Source organism: Magallana gigas, chromosome 3, assembly GCF_963853765.1.
Source record: "Magallana gigas chromosome 3, xbMagGiga1.1, whole genome shotgun sequence".
NCBI classification, from domain to species: Eukaryota; Metazoa; Mollusca; class Bivalvia; order Ostreida; family Ostreidae; genus Magallana; species Magallana gigas.
Window position 1 is genome coordinate 6,867,917 of NC_088855.1, and position 21,791 is coordinate 6,889,707.

Below are 21,791 nucleotides of genomic sequence, written 5' to 3' on the forward strand. Positions count from 1 at the left end.
CTAATCGGCCATCGGATCGATAGAACTCGGACCAACAGAATGGTAAACTCAAAAATTGACTTCCGAGGTCGTTCATGGCCATCATTTATATATTTATATGATGGCACGGAAAGGCATACACAAAGTCAAGGGGGCAGGAAAAATAGCAAAGGATATGACCAATTTGGTCTAATAAAGAAAAAGCTAATTCCCACAGTCGCGTATAGTGACTGTAGATGCTGTGGAGATTGAGTTATTGCATCTCCCCTCTACCTTCATCATGTGTAGCGGGGTTTATTACTGTGAATGAGGGTGGTTTCGATGTCATAAAGCACAATTCACAGCCACGACCGGACCATTTATAGCCGGTAATTGGATGGCTCTTCTTAAATGCCGACATTTATATACAGAATGTAAAAGCTAATAAAGCAGGGTTTATTTTTTTCTGGTAGTTGTTTGTCCTCAGATCAATGGATTGGTGTTTTCATTTTATTTTGAGACCCCAGTTAGTGCTGAGCTAAACCGTATTGGCAAGGAAACCCATTACGGCATCGAACAAGATTTTCTTGTCGGAAACTCCTGATATCAATATGTAAAATTCATGGATATCGTTATTAACAATAAAACATATGTCGTCAAATTAAGCAAAACTAATCAGGGGAAAATGGTGTTAAATGCAGCGGAATTAGTTTCCATGGAATCAATACTGTTTCTGAGTGCTATGTTTCAGGCATGTCAGTTTCAGTTCTCTCTGAAATACAACCACACAACGCGGACACAGACACAGACACACACACACACACACACACACACAAATGTACCAAGGTTAATACTACACGCAACATTGTCTCAAACCGGGAAATGTTATCATAAACAATGTACATACTTACATGATCATTTATTTTGTCTAGAAAAATACTTTAAAAATAAAAACATATTACCGGTCGGCACCCCCCCCCCCCCCCCCCCAACGATCTTGTATAAAACAATGAAAACCGTTTACAAGTCAAGAGAAGGAGGTAAACAAGAAGTTGGAATATAATCAGTTGTAGTCTCGGAACAATCTTAGGATTTTAACACTCGAGCACCATGCTTTTATATTAAAGGAAATCGTATTTTTTTCAAGAATATAGAAAGGATAAAAAATGATCAAATATGGTTGACAAATTATTAACTTGTATGTTTTAGCGCATTATATCAGTATGATTAAAACTGAGTAAAAGTCATATGTTTTTATAACAAAGACTGTTTTAAAAAATCATCAAAGATATATCTGGTAAGAGCAAACGTTGATTGTGCAATTTTCAAGGTATCGATATTTCCAACAGCCAGAAAAGTTTTGAAACATCATTGTCTTTAAACTAAATAACGATCTTTCTTTTTTACTTGGTAGTTTTATATTATAATAACTTCTTGGAAATTAATTTATTCAAATTATGTTTAACCATAAACAAAACTACACATATGGCATTCATTTTCATCTAATGAATGACCTCAATGCACTCAACAAACTGGATTCTAAGTGCACGTGAAACACAAGGCCAATTGAAATGAAAACAATGGTTATTGAACCTCGTGATAATACTGTGTGCGATCATACAATATTTTAATGAACAAAGAAATTTTCTTATCTATGTAGCATAACAGTCAACGTGTTATTTCCGATCGGCCCGATCCCGATCGAAATTCTAAATACAAACACATGTATTCCAGGAATGGCATTAAACTTCCAAATATTTGTAGTGACATCGATATATGGAAGATTTTTACTTTTCTGTATATTTGTCATTAGGTACGTTACTGACTATCTAGAGAAATGTCGGGATGCCAATTCCCATTGGGGACGAAGCGAAGATGAGCCATCTTTAGATTTTTAAAAACTTGAGAAATATACGTAGACAGTCAATAAAATAACGTAATTACGCTATATTTTATCGATGACAAAGTCTCTTGTCTATCAACAAGGGATAGTAATTAAATATAGAATTGCCAATATGTTACTCGCAAGTCATCGATACCTAAAAACCAATTAAAATTGCTTCTGACAAGACTCGGCGTTTCAAAAACCAATTAAAGTATCCGTTGGAAAAAATTCTGGATCCGCGCAGTTGTTGAACAGTACTATAAAAAACTCTGTCCCTTTCAACTATTTCAATTGCACTTCTTTCACAAGTATGTGTATTTTTATTATAAATCGTCCAAATGTGCTGCATAAATATCTTGGGACAGACTATAGTTACATGTACAAACACATAGTAACTGTTATTTACTTTAACTGACTAATTTCTCCCGATCATACCCCTGATGCCCATTCCTTCCTCTAAAGTAAGTAAATTGTATATCAACGAGAAAAACAAAAAAAAATAGTAACTTAAAATTAAATTACTCTAATTATTACGATTATCTGGCTACATAATTTAAAATGATTTTCTAGGCTCCAAATCGAGTAAGCAATAAACCCCTTGCCATCCCAAATACAATAAATATATTTATAATAATATTTGTTATACCCCTGTAAAACAGTTACTTTATACTCTATACGAAAAAAAGTCCAGCATTTTGACTGTTGGACTAGAACTGTTGGATTGGAACTGTTACTGTTGGACTAGAACTGTTGGATTGGAACTGTTGAAATCGACTGTTAAAAAAGACTGTTGACCGGTGACGTCACATTCCGCGAAAACGTTTAAGTGATTAGAAGGGGTATAACAAAACAGTTGTTGACTGTGTCTCGGGCAACAGGCCGAAGGCCGCGGGCAACAGTTTACGAGCCGGTCCGACAGATCAACTGTTGCCCTCGACCCCAGTCAACAACTGTATAACATAAAAGAATTGCAATTAAAATGTTCATTCCGCCATGTTACTTTTGCCACTCGCCATGTACAGAATTTTATACGGCAATCACATGACGCCTTTTATCCAATGAGAAAGCGTCATTCTACTCTGAGGCAAAAAAACTGTGTTGTAAGGTACTTTACATGCATTTTCATTCATTGTTAATGCGTAGTCCAAGAGATGTTGATTAAAAAAAAATGCTTTCTTTCTTGCACAAGAAAGTAAGCTAAAGTGCTGACATAGTGGATAATTTTGGGTGTGATTGCGTGATTGAAAAGCATGCAGACCAATCTTTGTCGAATATCGGCGACTGAACGTATTTCTGCTCAATTGTCAATTTACAGTTACAGTGCAGGATAACATTGTTAAAACAAAGAATGGATTTTTCATCTTTTTAAAATAATGGAAGATTTTTCAGTGATTAGTACCGCTACCAGAATTTAGCTGTCGACGGAGGAATTTCGCCCGCGTTGATAATACTACGATTCCAATTACAGCCCGTTTAATGAGGCCTCCATACAATATTAGCGAGGCAGAAAAACAACAGCTTTGTGTGGAAGCTTCCCTGTGATTGATGCTGATTCAATGGTAATGTGAATTCACTGAGATTACACAAAAAACAATCTTCTGTTTAAAATAGAACCATTTCTCCTTGAAAGGGGAAACATATCTGACAACGAATAACGTGAAAGGTTAAATGATTCCAATATAGAATGTTTGCTTTTGTCTAGACCCTCTACACTTCAAATGTATACCTTTGGTTATATAAGCGAATTCTGCTACTTTTCATTGGGAACTATATATAACTATTTTTAATGAATGTCTATTGCGAGGGAATTTCCAGTCATTCCATATCGTTAGAACGTATGTCTTGTTTCAAGCATCATGCTCTAAAAGAAACCAAATGAGTTCGATATTCAAGGATACAACAACACAGCCTAAGCTAATTTCCCGCGCAATTGCATGTAAAGTGAGAAGCATTGTAATTCTCCGTGTTACACTTTTGATAAACCATGCGGAGAAATTCAATGATTCTCATTCTTCCGCCGAATTCTTTGAGCTTAAAATCGTATTATTCAGTTTTCTTATCGACGTTTTATAAGTGTAAATGATACATTCTTTTATATGCTAATTCTGAGTTTTCATCTCTTTATATATACCCGAGACGTTGTCTTTGTACATCAAATTATTATACATCACAAGGGAATAAAGCAAAAGGTTTAAAGTAGTGCGTGCGATTCTTTAATGAAAAAGGGGAGCCAATTATAACCCTATTGTATTTTACACTTTCAAATGTGGAATTAGTTTCATGAGATAAAAGAAGAAACCTTTCACCATCTTCTGCAAATCTCCATCAGTGTCTAAGAGAAAGAGCCTCTTTCTCCTGGTGAAATAAATGACATAATGATTTCAACTGTGACACCATAAACTGCAACAATTTTTATTTTATAGATACAAAAAATTGCTTTTGCAATATGTTTCGCCGCTTAGCAAAGTGCTTTGGGGAGTGAGCGAAGACAGACAAGTATTGATATAAAAGAAGCCCAGATGTTAAAGACGCGCGTAAAAACAACTCTAATCAATAAAACTAAACAGCGTGGTAAAAAGTACGCTGTGTCTTAGCATCCGGGCATTTCATCAAAGCCTCGTTGTCAGTTTTCTTCATATCCGGTGTTAAGAAGTAATTCAATTTTCAATTTACTGCTGTTGGAGCGAGATTCCAGTCCTCGGCGATTTTCTGCTGAGATTGCATGGCATCCAGAAAGCCTGATGTCCAGCTGACTATAAATAAAGTTTTATTGGCGCGATTTACGATAGTTTGCGTAAATCTGGCTTTTCGGAACCCAAGTTCAATCAAAGTCGGCCATAAACAAGCATTCGCACAAGAGGTATGATACAGAGACTTCAGTTTATGCATTGTTTAGATTGCAGCATATTACTTGCTTTATTCCCTTGTTTATATTGATAATCAATACAAAGAGCGTGTGGCCGCATTACTCCATTTAGTCTACGATTGTCACAAAAACCCTTTTCATATCGAATGATCGTGACGCAATGCGTCGTTACAAAGGTATTTCAAATAATCATTTTGTATTTTTAGTTAACAATATAGTCAATGAATGAGAAGTTAGCAGTGAAATAATGATCTAGCACAGGTAATGATTATGTTTCAGGAATACATTTAGAACCATTTTAATAAGAGCTTGGACTTTGGCTAGTTAGTGTCGAACAGCAATGTAACGTAGGCCTGTCTTTTTCATTGTAGACCACCCAGCCATTGCTCTTTGAAACCAACAAGGTTTGTCTGGCTTTTGAGCTATGACTACGCAATCGGTGTATATTTCACTTGAAACCAGCGCCATTTTAACTTGTTTTGACGCAAGAAATAGATAGATACGTCGTGCTGAAAGTCCAAGGCCTTGTTAAAATGGTTCTAATATGTGTCCTTTCCTCTGTGTGCAGATACGGCTACATGTACATGAACTCTCTATTTACATGTATGTATATCGGTATACCTGAACATCTTTACCCGCTTCCGGTGAAAAGGTATAAAAAGTTAGTAGAGGTTTTGTTTTAAAAATCCATTCTAAACTACCAGTATGATTTTGATGCTCAATACGAAAATACATGTAAATTCTTGATTTTTTTTTATTAAATATCTTCATATTAAAAAGTAAAACTCTGAATAAGATTATTAATTCTTTGGATGAGGGTGGGTGTGTTTTTTCGACACATGACGACAGTTTGTGTTTTAAATTGAATGAAATTCGATTGTTATCGACCGATATCCTTTTACACCTGAAAAAGTCTCATTAACTTGTTATAGATGAAGGTTTGAATCTGTCAATGGAATATCCCCTGTAACATCAAACCTCGTCTCTGATTGAACTTGGGTTCACGGTGTCCGAGTGTCCTACCACTTCCGGTATGATCTCCAGGTTGGCTCACATCATTTCACACTGGAAACGGTACATTATCGGTAGAATTTCTTCGATATTGATGTCCACTGAGGAATATTTTAATGCTGGTGCGAGCTCATATAGATATGCATATAAATTATAATGCACTGTTTGACGCGGGGCTAAAATTGCGATTTCCATTGTGATCAAGCTCAGAACATTTTTGCAATAGTAGACAATGATATCGCTGACTTACGCAATCGAGTCTAGTTATTTCTTTTTCAAGATATTTTAATTACATTTCTTGCATGAATTTTTACTTTTATATCAATTATTTTAAGATTAAAAATGACATTTACCATCCTGATTTCCTAAGGGGTCGTCTCAAACATTTTCAGTTTTAACTGTATTGCACCCAGTGGGAATTTGCAGCAAAAGCGCAAAATAACACATTTTTGTATGTTTTTTTTAGTATTTCTACCCTAGTGATTAATTTTTTTCGTATATGCATGTTAAAAAGCTCTTGAAAAAAAAGTAAATAAAAGATGAATTTTGAAGAAAAAAAATGTTGACCTCCTGATTTCATCTAGGGATATATCAAAGTTTGTTTTTTTTTAATTTCAATGCACAATAGCTCTAAAATTGACAAGTGGTATATGATATAAATTCAAAATAATAATCTCAAAAGATGAAACAATGAAGACAGGGTTTATGTTTCTTTTTATGTCCATTTGATAAATATTTGATATAATATCTACTAACGCCTTGAATATATGAGTTTGTCATTTTCCTTTTTTCAGCTTTCAAGCTTTGTTTACAATACCGGGCGGAAAACGATGTTGTGAGGACTATTTTTATCTTTAAACTTAATCAATGTTCTAAAATCACAGTATTTGAAATATGAATGCTTTGGATGAAGTTGATTTTGAATAAAAACACAATGTTAAAGTCCTAACGTCTCAAAATTTGCTGTATACAAGAATAGATATGGGTTACCCCATATCCAAGATATTCGACTTTTAAATTACTTAAATTTTTACTGTGCTTCGCCGATCACTGTTAAAATCAAAGTTAAAATCATTGAATTCAACTTGTAAAGAAAACTGGCGAATATAGTTCTTTATGTCCGCAGAAAATACTGCCACCAGTCTTGCGTCACTTGCAAACAGTGCACACATCCTTAAATAGAGTTAACACGGGTGCGGTCAGAAATGTCATGTTGTAATTTTGAATTTACCGGGTGGCAGTAAATACAAAATTTACAACATGACAACTTAAATTTTGTATTTACTGCCACCCGATAAATTCAATATTTACAATATGACAGAAATATGATGCGGGTGTTGCATAACCATTCCGTCAGTAAAAAAAAAGAAAAGAAAAACACACATATATACAATAAATAATCAAAGAGATTACGTGATAACTAACAAGCAATAATCATGAAAGTAATATAATTATTGTAATAATATAAGCAATATTCATTATTGAAAAATTGTCAATGGAAGAATGACCTATATTTTCGTGAAAAATACTGAGGTGGCAAATAGCGCAGGAATATGTATACTTCTTATTTATACTTCTTTGAAAAGGGTGATTTTTAAAAATAATTTTACGTTAATTTTGCTTTCTTTCACGTGTAAAATATACATTGATATCCTAAAAATATGTTATAATGTTGTATCTGCTGATGATGAATGGAACTATATTGTTCAGCGCAATTGTGTAAAGAGTACCTGACTTTAGTAATATATCTTCAATAGAAAGTAAGCACTGATCGAATATATTAAAAGTAAAAAGCTGAGCAAAGTGTTGCGCACTCGAATTGTACTTGGCCTCATTAAGCTTGGCCATCAACCATTTACAAGTACATTGATATGTTTGGAGCAGTGGCATCGGAAGCAAATTGAAAGTGGGGGGGGGGGGGGGGGTAGACTAATCCTCAGAAATCTTGACATGCAAAATAAAAACAAAAACAAAAAACACCCTAATTTCCAAAATCATGGGAGGGGGGGGGGGGGGGGTGGAAAGAATACCTTTTGTTCCAAAAGAATATTCTTACCTACCAAAAACATCATTTCCCCAAATCACGATATTCCTAATCCGTGGGGGGGGGGGGGGGGGGGGGCTAGTAATAACTTCTCATTGTTTTCAAGGTAAATTTAGGAACAATTATCTTTTCTTTGCGAGAAAAAGGGGGGGGGGGCTGAACCCTCTATGATGCTATGTGCCTAGTGGTTAGGTCTAACTTTGCAAAAAAAGTGGGGGGAGGGGGGGCTTAGGCCCCCCCCCCCCAACCGGTTCCGACGCCTATGTGTAGTGGTTTTTTTTAAAAAAAAAACAAGTTGCTTATATCATTGAGAAAATCGTGTTTATTTGATTTCAAACAGACAGAGAGGTTTGTACTCCTTGTCTAATACAATGAGTCCTCTTGAAGACCTTCCACAATAGAGCCCTTCAAGTGTCTGTTTAAGTTTTTACTTAGTTAGATTTACAAGACAGTTTACGTTTATGAAGCTAGATTTGTGCAATACAGCAATATTCGTCAATCATTTAGAAACGAAGCAGTTGCACATATAGAGTATTGTTGCTGACAACATTACGATTTATGGATCGAATGAGCTTGTCTGGAGCATAGAAGGACAGTCACTAAAAAAGCCCTGGCGAACGGCGGAATGTCATGAACCAATTTAGTGGATGATAGATCGGGCCTGATACTCTGATGCTGCTGAAGCGCTCGGTCTATCGTCTCTCCTGTTACTTATTCTAGTGTAGACTCCAAAACAATGGTCCATTATCGGGGTATCCCTTTAACAGAGCATCTTTAATGGAACTATGTACCGCGACCCGAGTACTAGTTTTATTCACGTTTTTACAATTTTCATCAGTATGAATTGGTTATAATTGCTTATTTACCGAGGTCTCTTTATTTAGCACTACCACAATGTGCCTACACTTGACTCCCGCAAACCTCGTACTTGGAGCGGAAAGAAATTACTGTATTAAGTACACGAAGCGGTGTTGATTAACTGACAAAATATTCATGAACAAAGTTTGATATTGGCCTCTCCCTATTGTTATTAGTGCGGTTATATCGATACTTAAGACAATTTCTTTTAATTCAAAGTAATTTTCTCATCTGAGTTTTGCTGAAAGTTATGTGAATTAGAAATACATTGGACAAAACATATGCGAAATGGGGTACCTTTGGCATAAATAACAAAATACACGTGTTTGTGAAAAATAAAAGAGAGGAAACGGATATCAAAATAAGCGCAATTTTGTGAGAAATATTGAATGTAATCCAATATGATGACAATGTTAATTTACGTTCTCATCTAATAAGTGGGATGTTTTTGACTATTAGTAATATTTAAAACAAAAGTTAAGTACAATCCATCACGAACTTTGTAATTTTCAATATATTTAATGACATAAATGGGTTCTTTGAACGGAGAAGATGGGGGGATAATGCCACAAGGAATAGTTTTCGCACCGAACTGTAATCACCCAACAGGTGTGCTGAAAAGGGTCTTAATTTTGATTAGCTCAACAATCAAGTAATTACAAATGTTCTAGAAAAAAAAAACACTTCATAAATCGGTCAGCCTTAATTGACCGAGATTCCAATAGCTACTCCCTTAAATCAACAAAGCTAAATATTAGCTTGGTATATGTAGGATGACTAAGAAATTCAAGCAATAAAAGTCGTGTACTTACTTCTTTGTAAAAGGACTGTAGTGTTAACTGCCCCTGTCACGAATCTGAAATACGTAAGAACTTGGCTCAGTATCAAGGACATTAGATTCAGCTAAATTAGAAATAATCCACACATTGTAGTAAGGAACACAGCCTCCTACAACAACAACAACAAAGGGGTTATTTTTGTGACAGATAACGCATTGTGCCATCATCATCAAAAAAAAAAAAAAAACACCATATCGCGGTAATTTAATGATCATGCAGCTCAATTGTCAACTCGCACAATGGCTGAGACGACTTCTGTTCATGTTTTGCATGAATTCAATTGTTTTGCTTTTTTAAAAATATCATCCTATATTACAAGCAAAGAAACAAATCAAATAAAGTGTTGACAATATGCCATGTTTTTATTAATCCCTTTCTGGGTATCCTTGTTTTGATGAAATCCCTGGGCAATCTCAAGGCAATCGGTTCCAGAACGCAGTTCCCTTTTCAAATGCAAATAAGCCCAAATCTCAAAAAGGAGAGATATCTACTTCACAATATTTTCAGGGTGGTAATGGTATACCACCAGTAGGTAACTCTGAAAATTTCATGCCCAAAATATGAATTCTAAATTTTGAATTGCGAACTGCGGTTCCCTTTTCAAATGCAAATAAGCCCAAATCTCAAAAAGGAGAGATATCTACTTCACAATATTTTCAGGGTGGTAATGGTATACCACCAGCAGATGATCCTGAAAAGAACGCAGTTCGCAATTCAAAATTTAGAATTCATATTTGGGGCCTGAAATTTTCAGAGTCATCTACTGGTGGTATACCGTTACCACCCTGAAAATATGGTGAAGTGGTCATCTCTAAGGCTACCTTTTAAGATTCGGGCTTATTTGCAATTGAAAAGTAAACGCAGTTCGCAATTCAAAATTTAGAATTCATGTTTGGGGCCTGAAATTTTCAGAGTCATCTACTGGTGGTATTCCGTTACCACCCTGAAAATATGGTGAAGTGGTCATCTCTAAGGCTACCTTTTAAGATTCGGGCTTATTTGCAATTGAAAAGTAAACGCAGTTCGCAATTCAAAATTTAGAATTCATGTTTGGGGCCTGAAATTTTCAGAGTCATCTACTGGTGGTATACCGTTACCACCCTGAAAATATGGTGAAGTGGTCATCTCTAAGGCTACCTTTTAAGATTCGGGCTTATTTGCAATTGAAAAGTGAACGCAGTTCGCAATTCAAAATTTAGAATTCATATTTGGGGCCTGAAATTTTCAGGGTCATCTGCTGGGTGTATACCATTACCACCCTGAAAATATGGTGAAGTGGTCATCTCTAAGGCTACCTTTTAAGATTCGGGCTTATTTGCAATTGAAAAGTGAACGCAGTTCGCAATTCAAAATTTAGAATTCATATTTGGGGCCTGAAATTTTCAGGGTCATCTGCTGGGTGTATACCGTTACCACCCTGAAAATATGGTAATGTAGATATCTCTACTTTTTGAGATTCGGGATAATTGGCATGGTAATGTCATAATAGTTGCAATATGTAAATCAACTCTTTGATACATGTTTTGATTTAAACATCATGCAAATTTCTGTCAAGTGAGCGTGCTATCACGGCAGTTCTTTCAAAATCGTTTTGACACTGCCTAGGTGAATATCATCATAAAACAGACATTTTATTGAAAAAAAATCTTAAAAGTAATAATCCAAAAAATATATTATTATTGGTAGTTTTAATTGAATATAACATGGTAAAGTTATGTATATTTTATGCAACTTCATTGTTGTAACACCAAACGTGTAATATGTTGGTATTAGTTTCGCTAGAAATATCGAATTTCAATGATGTATTGCTGAAGTTTTTATCCAAGTATTCAATATCTTCCGTTATTTACGAGAACGTCGGCATTTTGAAGTCACTTGATACGCCTTGTCGGAGAAATGCAGAAAATTGATTGAAATTTATTTCGTTTATTTTCGATTCTTGAAAACGTAAATCGCATGATATAAATGAAGACGATTCTCGAATTCTAATGGCTGGATAGTATCTGCAACGAAGAGAAATCATTGCATTGAAACCACAGCAATTCTGATACATCTAAAATTCACACGAGTTTTACATAGACTTGCTGTGTGATAAGATACATGTAAATGAACCTTAATCCCCGGCCGGGCCGGGCCGGGCCGGGCCTTTAACAAATAAGCAGTCATACTTGTCCGGTTTTTTAGCTCACCTGAGCTGAAAGCTCAAGTGAGCTATTCTGATCACATTTTGTCTGTCGTCCGTCCGTCCGTCCGTCCGTCTGTCTGTCTGTCCGTAAACTTTTCACATTTTCAACATCTTCTTAAGAACTACTGGGCCAATTTCAACCAAAAAAAGTTTTACATAGGAATATATATATAGAGTAAATCTTTGAAAATCTTCGTCACAGAAACTAATCAGCCAGGAAAGCTGAAACTTGTGTGGAAGCATCCTCAGGTAGTGTATATTCAAAGTTGTGAAATTCATGATCCCTAGGGGTAGGGTTGGGCCACAATGGGGGGTCGAGGTTTTACATAGGAATTTATATATAGAGTAAATCTTTAAAAATCTTCTTCTCAGAAACTAATAAGCCAGGAAAGCTGAAACTTGTGTGGAAGCATCCTAAGGTAGTGAAGATTCAAAGTAGTGAAAATCATGATCCCTGGGGGTAGGGTGGGGCACAATGGAGGGTCGAATTTTTACATAGGAATATATAGAGTAAATCTTTAAAAATCTTCTTCTCAGAAACTAATAAGCCAGGAAAGCTGAAACTTGTGTGGTAGTATCCTCAGGTAGTGTAGATTCAAAGTTGTGAAAATCATGACCCCCGAGGGTAGGGTAGGGCCACAATGGGGGGTTGAAGTTTTACATAGGAATATATAGAGTAAATCTTTAAAAATCTCCTTCTCAGAAACTAATCAGCCAGGAAAGCTGACACTTGTGTGGAAGCATCCTCAGGTAGTGCAGATTCAAAGTTGTGAAAATCATGATCCCTGGGGGTAGGGTGGGCCACAACCGGGGGGGGGGGGTTAAAGTTTTACATAGGAATCTTCTTCTCAGAAACTAATCAGCCATATGATTCTTTATAATTGTTAAGACTTTGGCTCCAGGACAATTCTTTGGCCTCACAAGAAGGTTCAGAGTTTGATGTAGCTTAATATCCCATATATAAACAATTGTAAAGGATTTTTTTGAGAACTGCAATACTCAACATGTGATATGACTATAAAATCATCCTATTAGAAAAGGGACTAATGATTATAAACATAAGAATATCCAGGGGGGAAAATGGATTTTATTTATACAGGATCTACATGTATTATTGCACATTGTCCAGATTGTTTGTATTATGACTCCATTAAGCTGATTTTATCATACCTATTGTTCCTCAGGTGAGCGATGTGGCCCATGGGCCTCTTGTTAAAACATTTCTATTCTTCGTGGGTAGCCGAAATTTTCCTGGTTCGTGGGAACGTAATTTTGTTGTAGTGTAATCGGAATAATTTTAATAAATATTAAACAAATGCTTGAATACGTCCGTTGGGATGTAAATTCGTTGGCAATGGTTACCTGTCATGTTTTAAATTTTTAATTAATTAACTGGGTGGGTGTAAATACAAAGTTACACACACCCAGTAAATTCAAAATTTACAACATGACTTACCCACGAAAACCACAAACATTGGCCCCCCTCGAACAATGATGATTACACAGTAACATTTTTTGAAAAACAAATCACACAAAACTTGAAATTTCTCCCAAGAATGTTAATCTTTACGATGTAGTAATGTAGAAAACTCTGTCCATGGTAGATAATCTGAAATCATTTTATGTATGAAAAGTAAACTTCAAGCATGTTAAAAGAACATCCATATTCTTTCCAATTGTAACATGGCTGCACCTAATTGATTTATTACAGATTCTCGGCAAAACATTGTTGAGATTGTAGCATATGTTTCTTTGACAAATAGCATCTTTTTATTCGAGGATTTTCTCTCCGTTTAATTATGGTCCGCAACAACAGTGGTTGTCAATGAAGCGATTTGTGAACTAAAAACAAATGTTCTTTACACACGAACCTCAAACAATTGCTAGTTCTGACAAAATAGTCTAACTCACGTTATTGTAAGGCCGGGCAACAGGAAGGACAAAGATTCGACAAAGTACGTATACTTTTATTATAAACCCTGGTGATGGTAAAATGGCAGGTGAAGCAGGGACAGAGAGTGTTGTAGAACGATAACGCACCCCCCCCCCCCCCCCCCAAAAAAAAAAGTAACAGTGTTGTCACAAAACTTTTTGATAAAAGAGCTTATACTCACAATTTGCCATATTGAAAACATTGAACATACGTCTCCTCTTGAGGAAAATACTTTCTCTATCATAATATCACTTGATCAAAACCAAGATTTACAGCACAAATGTTATATCATTTTCACAAGAGCATTTATGCTGTAAAAATTATCTCATTTGCAAATTTGTTTTCAAGAAAAATGTGTTGTAATTTTTCATAAAAATGGGTGTATATTAGGTAAAAATTTGAGAAAGTGACGGTCCTGGGTTACCTATTTGGGGTGAAGGCATTTAATAAGAAATAGCTTGTGATGAATTTATTAGCATTTGCATGGTGGAATAAGACCTATTCCACCATGATGTTAAAATAGTTAACTATAGCCGACGATACAGAAACGTTGTGCTAATAGTTAACCAATGCAAAACCCAAACAACTAAAGACAGAGTATCAGCGAGCATTTAAACAGGTTTTCCAGTATTTTCACTTCTTGTAAACGTCATTAGTGGTGTTATAAACGAACAGAAACGTTGGTTCGTTTCAACAAGTTTTTATTTTGATTGAATCAAGAAGTTTCTAGATATTTGAATCGTGCTATCAACTTTTGAAGTAGGAAGTTTTGACTTCAAAGTTTTCATCTACACGGGCAATAATTTGAACTACAATACACCACAATAGATGCGGTTTTTTTTGGGTTTTTTTTGGATGAATTTTATTTTCTAGAATTTCAAAAAGGCATAAAACAAACCTATACCTCTGCAAATATGGTAAAATATATTAATTTCATTTATTAGTCCCCTACCGGTTTTCACCGGAGGGGACTATAGCTTTCCTCTGCGTCCGTCAGTCCGTCTGTCCGTCCGTCTGTCCGTCTGTCTGTCCCACTTCAGTTTTCCACACTTTTTTTCTTTATGCGTTTGAGGAATACTATGAAATTTGCTGAACAGCTTCAAAATGTCAAACAGATCTAGTTTACACTTTTGTAGCATCTGGTTGACATATTTTAGAGAAAATTAATTTTTTATATTCCAATTTTTTAATGTTCGGGTTCGATATTCTGCATAACAGTGCATTGTTTTCACAATTTCCACAAACCGGTAGGGGACGTGTATTGCTTATGCAATACTCTCAGAATGCTTGTTATACCTTATTTTTCACTCTATAAGTGTAATTCGATATATTTAACTGATTCCCTGAGAATCGCCATAAACAGACTGATAACCTGCAAAACAGACTGATTTCATGTGAAAAGATGCGTCAATTCGATGAACTGATACACCCCTATTCGGAACACTTTGTAATTTCTTTTAACCAATGGAAAAGTTCAGAAATACATGTATTTCGAATAAAATCATGAATATTCATAACCATATCATTTAATTCTAGTTGCGACGCCCTTTTTGATTTGCTATACATATTTATCTTTTTCGTATAACATATAATAATTTAATTCTGGTTGTAACGCGGCATTTGATTGGATAAAAAAATTTGGTTAAATTTGTATAACCTGGTTTGCACGTCACAATTAACGCTTTATAATTCGCGAACGTTTTTGACGTTGGTGCATTGTGACGTGTCTTGTGACGTGCAAACCAGGTTATACAAATTTAACTAAATTTTTCAATCCAATTATTTAAGAAATGAACTCAATGTCTACCTGAGTTTTATACTTGTATAACCTGGGTTGGGGTTATTTACGCTTATAAAAAAGCGTATATTGCTCCAACCCAGGTTATACGAGTATAACTTGGGTAGATATTGAGTTCATTCCTTATAATTTAATTTTCTGTAATTTGATGTACAAATTGTGTCTGTTTTACTTTTAAAAATGATACTAATCTGTTCAAAATTCAAACGTAACGTCAAGCAGATTAATACGTTTTTGACGTTGGGGCATTGTAACGTGTCATGTGACGGGCAAACCAGGTTATACAAATTTAACTAAATTTTTCTATCCAATCAAATGCCGCGTTACAACCAGAATTAAATTATATTACTTTGAACTTTTCCTGATTCATTGTTTGTATTGGTATAATGAAACGGTTAAAGTATAACATTGAGGGAGTCAGCAAGATTCCAGTTCCCCTCAAGCTAGCCTATTACCCTCGGCTTCGCCTCGGGAGATATACTTGCTCTCGGGGAACTGGAATCTTGCTGACTCCCTCGATGGTATATTTTAATTGTATAATAACTTAACACCCCATTTTATATCCTTGCAATAAAGCACATGTCATGTGAAATAATATGCGAAAGTAAGTTGTTACAATACTTAGTCTATGGGTATTGTATTCCATACAACAAAACGCTTTATTGACCCTGTCATTTATTACGTCAGTAATGTCATCAGCTTAACAACTTCCCTCGCAATAAGCATTTTTATTCATCAGTTGAAAATAAACCGCACGAGTTTGTATTCAGTTCAGCCATTTAACATGAAGTTGTTTGAATATCGTTTTGCTTACGCTTGACTCCAATGATAAAGTGATAAACATATTTACATAAAGACAAGAATAAACTAAGACATAAAGACAAAATAGGACCAATTGGATCGGCTGTTGATAACAGTTAAAATTGTTGACATTTTGTAATAGACGTATCTGTCAGTTACAATTGTAAACTGTTTTGACATAATTTGCTGTAACTTATTTGTTAATCAAAACATATTTATCTCAGCAAGAAATAAACACCTGCTGCTTTGAATTCTATGATTCTATTTTCAGTCGAAAAATAATTAATATTTTTAGTGTAGGGGGATAGAGGATAATGAAACAAATACTATGTACATCGTTTTGTAATAACAGTATATACATGTACATATAGGAAGCATAAGAAAGTCTTTCTGTCACATGTTAAACGTGACCTGGTTTCTAGCTTGATTTCTAACAAAATTTCTTTAATTTTTCGATGATATCCACGCCATCTAAGACTTTTATTATACTTTCTTTTTCAGATCCCCTAAATTAAATTTGAGTGCTTGGTGTGTTATTGATAATAATAAATCTTTGAAGACGTGTTAATAGTGATAATAACACGTGCTGCTTTATTATACGATTTATTTTATTTTCAAATAAAATAAAAGTAATCAAAAAATTGAGAAATGTCATGTGGGTCGTCGTAAGTTCCCAATGATTATCAGCAGAAAGGACTGAACTTCACGTTACTTTTGGGAAAGATGCATTGAAAGTAGCAATAGCTTACTCTAATTGTGTCAAGATACATGAACATTTCAAGACTTTACGCTATAATTTGATATGAATTCGTTTCTTTTTTACTTTTTTTAATGCTATATAAATAAGGTTTATTCGCATTCCTAGGTTTCGCTAAATCTGTCAATATAAACACGAAGATTTCACAAATAATTCCATGTACTAACCTTATGTATTGACTATATAATACGTAATCATCTCGCGACTACATAACAAAAACTCATAATTCTTACCGTTCTATAAATAGACCTTTTGTAATAGTACGTTCCTGTGATGAAATTTAATTTCTATATGTTTGGTTGAATTGATATTTCTGCATATTGTCCGCAATGAATTTGTATTATTACATCATTGTTAAACTTGCCTAGCACGGGACGGTATAACATACCCCGGTATCTGTTAATTGTAGCGGTTCAAATGACAATTCAAAGGCAAACTTACGGAAGCTAATTTCTAGAATGCACAAAATTTTTAAAATATATATACATGTGGTTGTCAATGTACCGGATGTATTCGTATATTCTTTGAAAGATACAATTATTTTTATTACAAAAATATTCTTTTCATTTAAGCTTGTGTGCCAAAACATGGAAACTATTTACGCAAAATTATGAAAAAAATATATTTTTTATCTCATTTCATCGGTTGGCAGTTGCTCCGATCTCAGACATCTGGCAACAAATTTGTACGTGTCGTTATTTTAGATATCTTTATGAAATTATGCTTGATAAATAAAGACACTTCACATATATTCTTAACTGTAGTTATCATGAAAGAATTCTCTCTCTCTCTCTCTCTCTCTCTCTCTCTCTCTCTCTCTCTCTCAGTCTCTCTCTCTCTCTCTCTCTGTAATATCGTGATATTTTCGAATTCTGATTCTGTGGTAATCTACTGGTATTGGTCCCCTAACTTGTAGGCTGCAAACGACTTTCCTCTCCGTAATATGATGTCAATTATTCGATCAGCAAAACATAATTCAATAATTTTGTCCCGGCCAGCCGCTAACGTCGAAAGTCCTAATAAAATCAAGCTAATTCTCTCTGTTCAGCCCATTGGAGAGGTAAAAAATAGATGTCGGAAAAACAGTCTGACCTTTATTTAAGATCAAATCTTGTACGTTCCTAATCTAGATTTTATTTCTTGTTTTATCATTAGAATTACTGTTCTTAACAAAATCAGAAAACGGATTGCCATTTTTGTTATTATTAACTTACTCTCGCTGACTATTAGTAAGTCTTATCAGCAATGCTATTAGTTATATTACTTTTTCTTACGCTTAGGGTCAAACTGAGGTGAATCAAAGATCTATGTCGTACAACACGACAAGCACGTATCCACCATGGGTGAAACCACAACATTTTCTCCAAATGATATCCCAATGACATACCGTACATGTACTTGTAGATATCTTTAATTTCCTTACTGTTTTACAAGGGCAGATATTATGTCTTTCACGAGTCTTAATTAAATCAACACGTGAGGAGTATAGACCTAGCTTTACATATTCCGAGTGGTCTAACTGTGGTTGTACAATATTGGTGGAAGCTGGAATTTGGTACGGGCAGGTGTGATATATAGGTGTAAATGCATTCCTACTCTGGTGAATGCTTGATGAGGTACTTCAGTGTCTTAACCCCAAGAGTAATATCTTCTTCATCTTTTAAAGTCCTTGTAAGATTTATGGTTCCCTTGAGAAGTAGTCATCAATTCAGACTATGGATGGTTTCTTGAAAAATGTCTCTTTTATAATCCTGAAAGACCAGTTCCTAACATTTGTGTCGCTCCGTACAGAGAGGGAAATCTAAGTGGGAAAGTGAGGACTGTCATGTATTTAACCAAAAATCACCTCATCAAACCAAAATAGAACACCAAACATTGATTTCGATATCGTTCCAAAGGACGTTGCTAAAAATATCGCCTTTTTTATTATTGTGAAAATAATGCATTTGGGTTACTGTTAGGTGGTCATTTTAGATCATAAATGTATCTATGATCAAACTAAACATCTATTTCTATGAAGTCGAAGCCTATTGATATCCGAAGGAGATTGTCTACGAGTAAAGACGATTTACGAGATTTATCATATCTCATTGCAATTTCCCCGGATATGCGTCTGTTATGGTTTCATGTAATGGTTATTGCTATTAATTATTGAGGAGCAACCCTTTTATTCTGCATATCAAATCTACGTACTGCTCCAGCTTATCACTAGAATTATAGTCACAAACCCCCAAAAAGTGTAGTTTCTGCAGATAAATTTGTTTTGTGGGTTTGGTCGTCCCATGCTAGATTTGTAAGAACAAATATAATATTCGCTAATTAAAATATCTGCATAATACATGAAAGAACGCGCATGGTTTACAAAGAAACTCTGACCCAATTAAAGCATGCATTGATTTATTTTATTGATATGGAAATTATTACTTTCAACTAATAGTCAATTTCAGTATCACACAGCTGCACAATAGCAGAGGATTAAACTTTGAACGATTTCTGCTGCAGAGATTCGTTCTGCTGGGCGTTTGCTGATTTTGATACAATTCTAAAATTACATGGACAATCACATCATTCAAATGGGTCAGGGTTCCTGGGCTGTTTCGGTTAACTGTAGCACGTCCAAGGGAAATAAACAGATTCAATCCCGCGCACCTGTCGATGATGTAGACATATGTTTTCCGTGATCCCCAGATTCTCTGCTGAGTTTTATTAGATTATTTTCCAGCAACAGCACGTTAAGGCAAACGATACCTTTATTTCATTAGGTTAAAAGTTAATCGTTAATCATGACATGTTCCATGAGGCTATTCTTTGGACCAAGATCTATGTTGAGTCAGTTTCCTATCTTTGTATGTGGAATGTATCAGTTGAATCAGAACTCTCTATTTCACCGGGATCAAAGTGGAAACGGTTCTACATTTTATTTAATATTTGCAGGTGCTGCTAGGTAAAAACATCAACTCGAACTGTATGTTGTTTGTATTTGTAGAGACGAAGAGGTCTCTTGATGTGTGTATCATTACAATTCATTAACTTTCGTCAATCCATAGAATGCAGCCTGTGTCGATGTCAATGTGTTTTATTGAATTGTAAGCATTTTATCTATATGCCGTTAATGAGAATAGCGATTAGTTTCTGGACCTTTTTCAACATTTCTTCGGATAAAACCGATCCTTTTTGCGCATTATTTTGCAACAGATTTTACTCTGAAACTGAAGAGATTAACTCTTGGCATTGTATTGGTCAAACACCGGTCCTGTCTCCATCATACCTTATCTTGTACATATTCTTAAATGTTTCTATTCTCTTTCATTTCTTTCAAAGAAAGATGTGACAGAATAAATTAAAAGATGCACATCCGGATGTTGGAGACATTTTGCAATAAGACCACTATACATGCACTACAAACCTTTAGGGGTTTCATTGCGTTTCATCGTTTGTTTGAAGCACCTTTTCGTTTAAAAAACAACGCATAGAAAATGTGTACATTAAAGCTGCTTACATAACGTGGAGTACAGTCAAATAAATATTTTTGTTGCATTGAACGTGCTTATTGAAGGCGTTTGTTTTGTTGGAGAGAATTCTCCACATCTTGAGGGATTCAGTCATGGAACCAAGAGCTTTTTGTGTGACAGGAATGGCCAAAAGGCCCCACGCAGTTTTCCTGAAGATAGTTTGCGTTGAAATAAAATTATTGCTTCGATTTTTATTGTAGACGTTTCCATTGATTGAAGCATATCAAAAGTTATCATTAATACGAAGGCTTTGTTTTATACTTTATTTTGTTATGGAAGCCAGCGATGAATTTTGATGTTTCACACGCATAACAGCACAAAATAAAAACATTTTTTCAAATGAGCGAATTATCCTTAATTCTTAAATTCTACCCATTCAAACAATTAATTTCAAATATTGACAATCTCTGTTTACAAAAGGTAAACACTCGTAAGTGGTTGGGAATCGAAGAGAATATGCCCATGGTTATTGGCTCTCTCTTTCAAATAATTAGCGACTGCATTAGTTTGGAAAGAAGAAAAAGTTAAATTCAAAAGGGGCACTTACCTCTGTGATTTGATTCACGCTTGGAACTTTAATCCGAAGAAAATACGAAAAAACAACTTTTGTGTAGTTCCTTTGACTGTGTCTTCTTCTGTGTGTGACCTCGATCGATCCCGCCGGTCTACAGCCTCCAATCGTCAGGCGAGCGCCCGGAATATCTACCGCGGGGAGGGACTTGCATACTAAAACATCTCCCTCATCGCGGCGACCACTTAGAAATCTGCTCGTTTACTTAAGAAACTTGACGAAGACGCTGTCAGTGGCAGGTCGACGAGAGCCTCTGACAGGTGTCGTTACCTGCCGCGTGACGTAATCAGATGATGAGCGGGCCGTCTGCTTCTGACAACTTCGCTCACTCTCTTCTCATGATGTTTACTAACCTTCTCTCTCTATATATATATGTTCCGTAGATTTCAAACACAAGCTTTCATTCGTGTACATAAAGCAATTAAAACCTGAATGACGCATTCGTTGACAATATTGAAAACAATATTATCTAGAACTTGAATCTGTTTATTCACAGCTTAAATAAAGTCCTTGTTCTGAGCTATAGTTCTGCGACGTATATAAGTAAATTGATATTGAACTGAACTCTGTGAAGCCACCTTTCGTTATGCCTTTTGATAATTCATTCGATTGACTGCCGTCAGCCTTGGCTTTGATGTAATTCACATACCCGACTTCCCTACTACTTCCTTTTGCTATATTTTTTTGAAAGTGAGAGTTTATTTATGTGACGTCGACAATAAACCTCTCTCATACCTTATAAACATGTATTTACTGGATGACGTCGATGTAGT

The 21,791-nt window shown here is 35.2% G+C and overlaps 1 protein-coding gene and 1 long non-coding RNA gene across 3 annotated transcripts in view; one reads left to right on the forward strand and one right to left on the reverse strand.

Annotated features, from left to right (window-relative positions):
- LOC105321714 (cholecystokinin receptor type A) overlaps positions 1–21,375 on the reverse strand; it is a 34,287-nt gene extending 12,912 nt beyond the window's left edge. For both annotated transcript variants that reach the window (XM_011420130.4, XM_011420129.4), the window contains exons 1-2: positions 20,995–21,375; positions 9,435–9,478 (exon numbers count right to left, since the gene is read on the reverse strand). The gene's annotated coding sequence lies outside the window, so the exon portion shown is untranslated. The remainder of the gene's footprint in view (positions 1–9,434; positions 9,479–20,994) is intronic.
- LOC136273303 (uncharacterized) lies at positions 4,433–6,621 on the forward strand. The gene is made up of 4 exons (XR_010711487.1): positions 4,433–4,703; positions 4,916–4,970; positions 5,642–5,783; positions 6,515–6,621. It is a non-coding gene; the product is annotated as an uncharacterized lncRNA (long non-coding RNA).
- Positions 21,376–21,791: the final 416 nt, after the last annotated feature.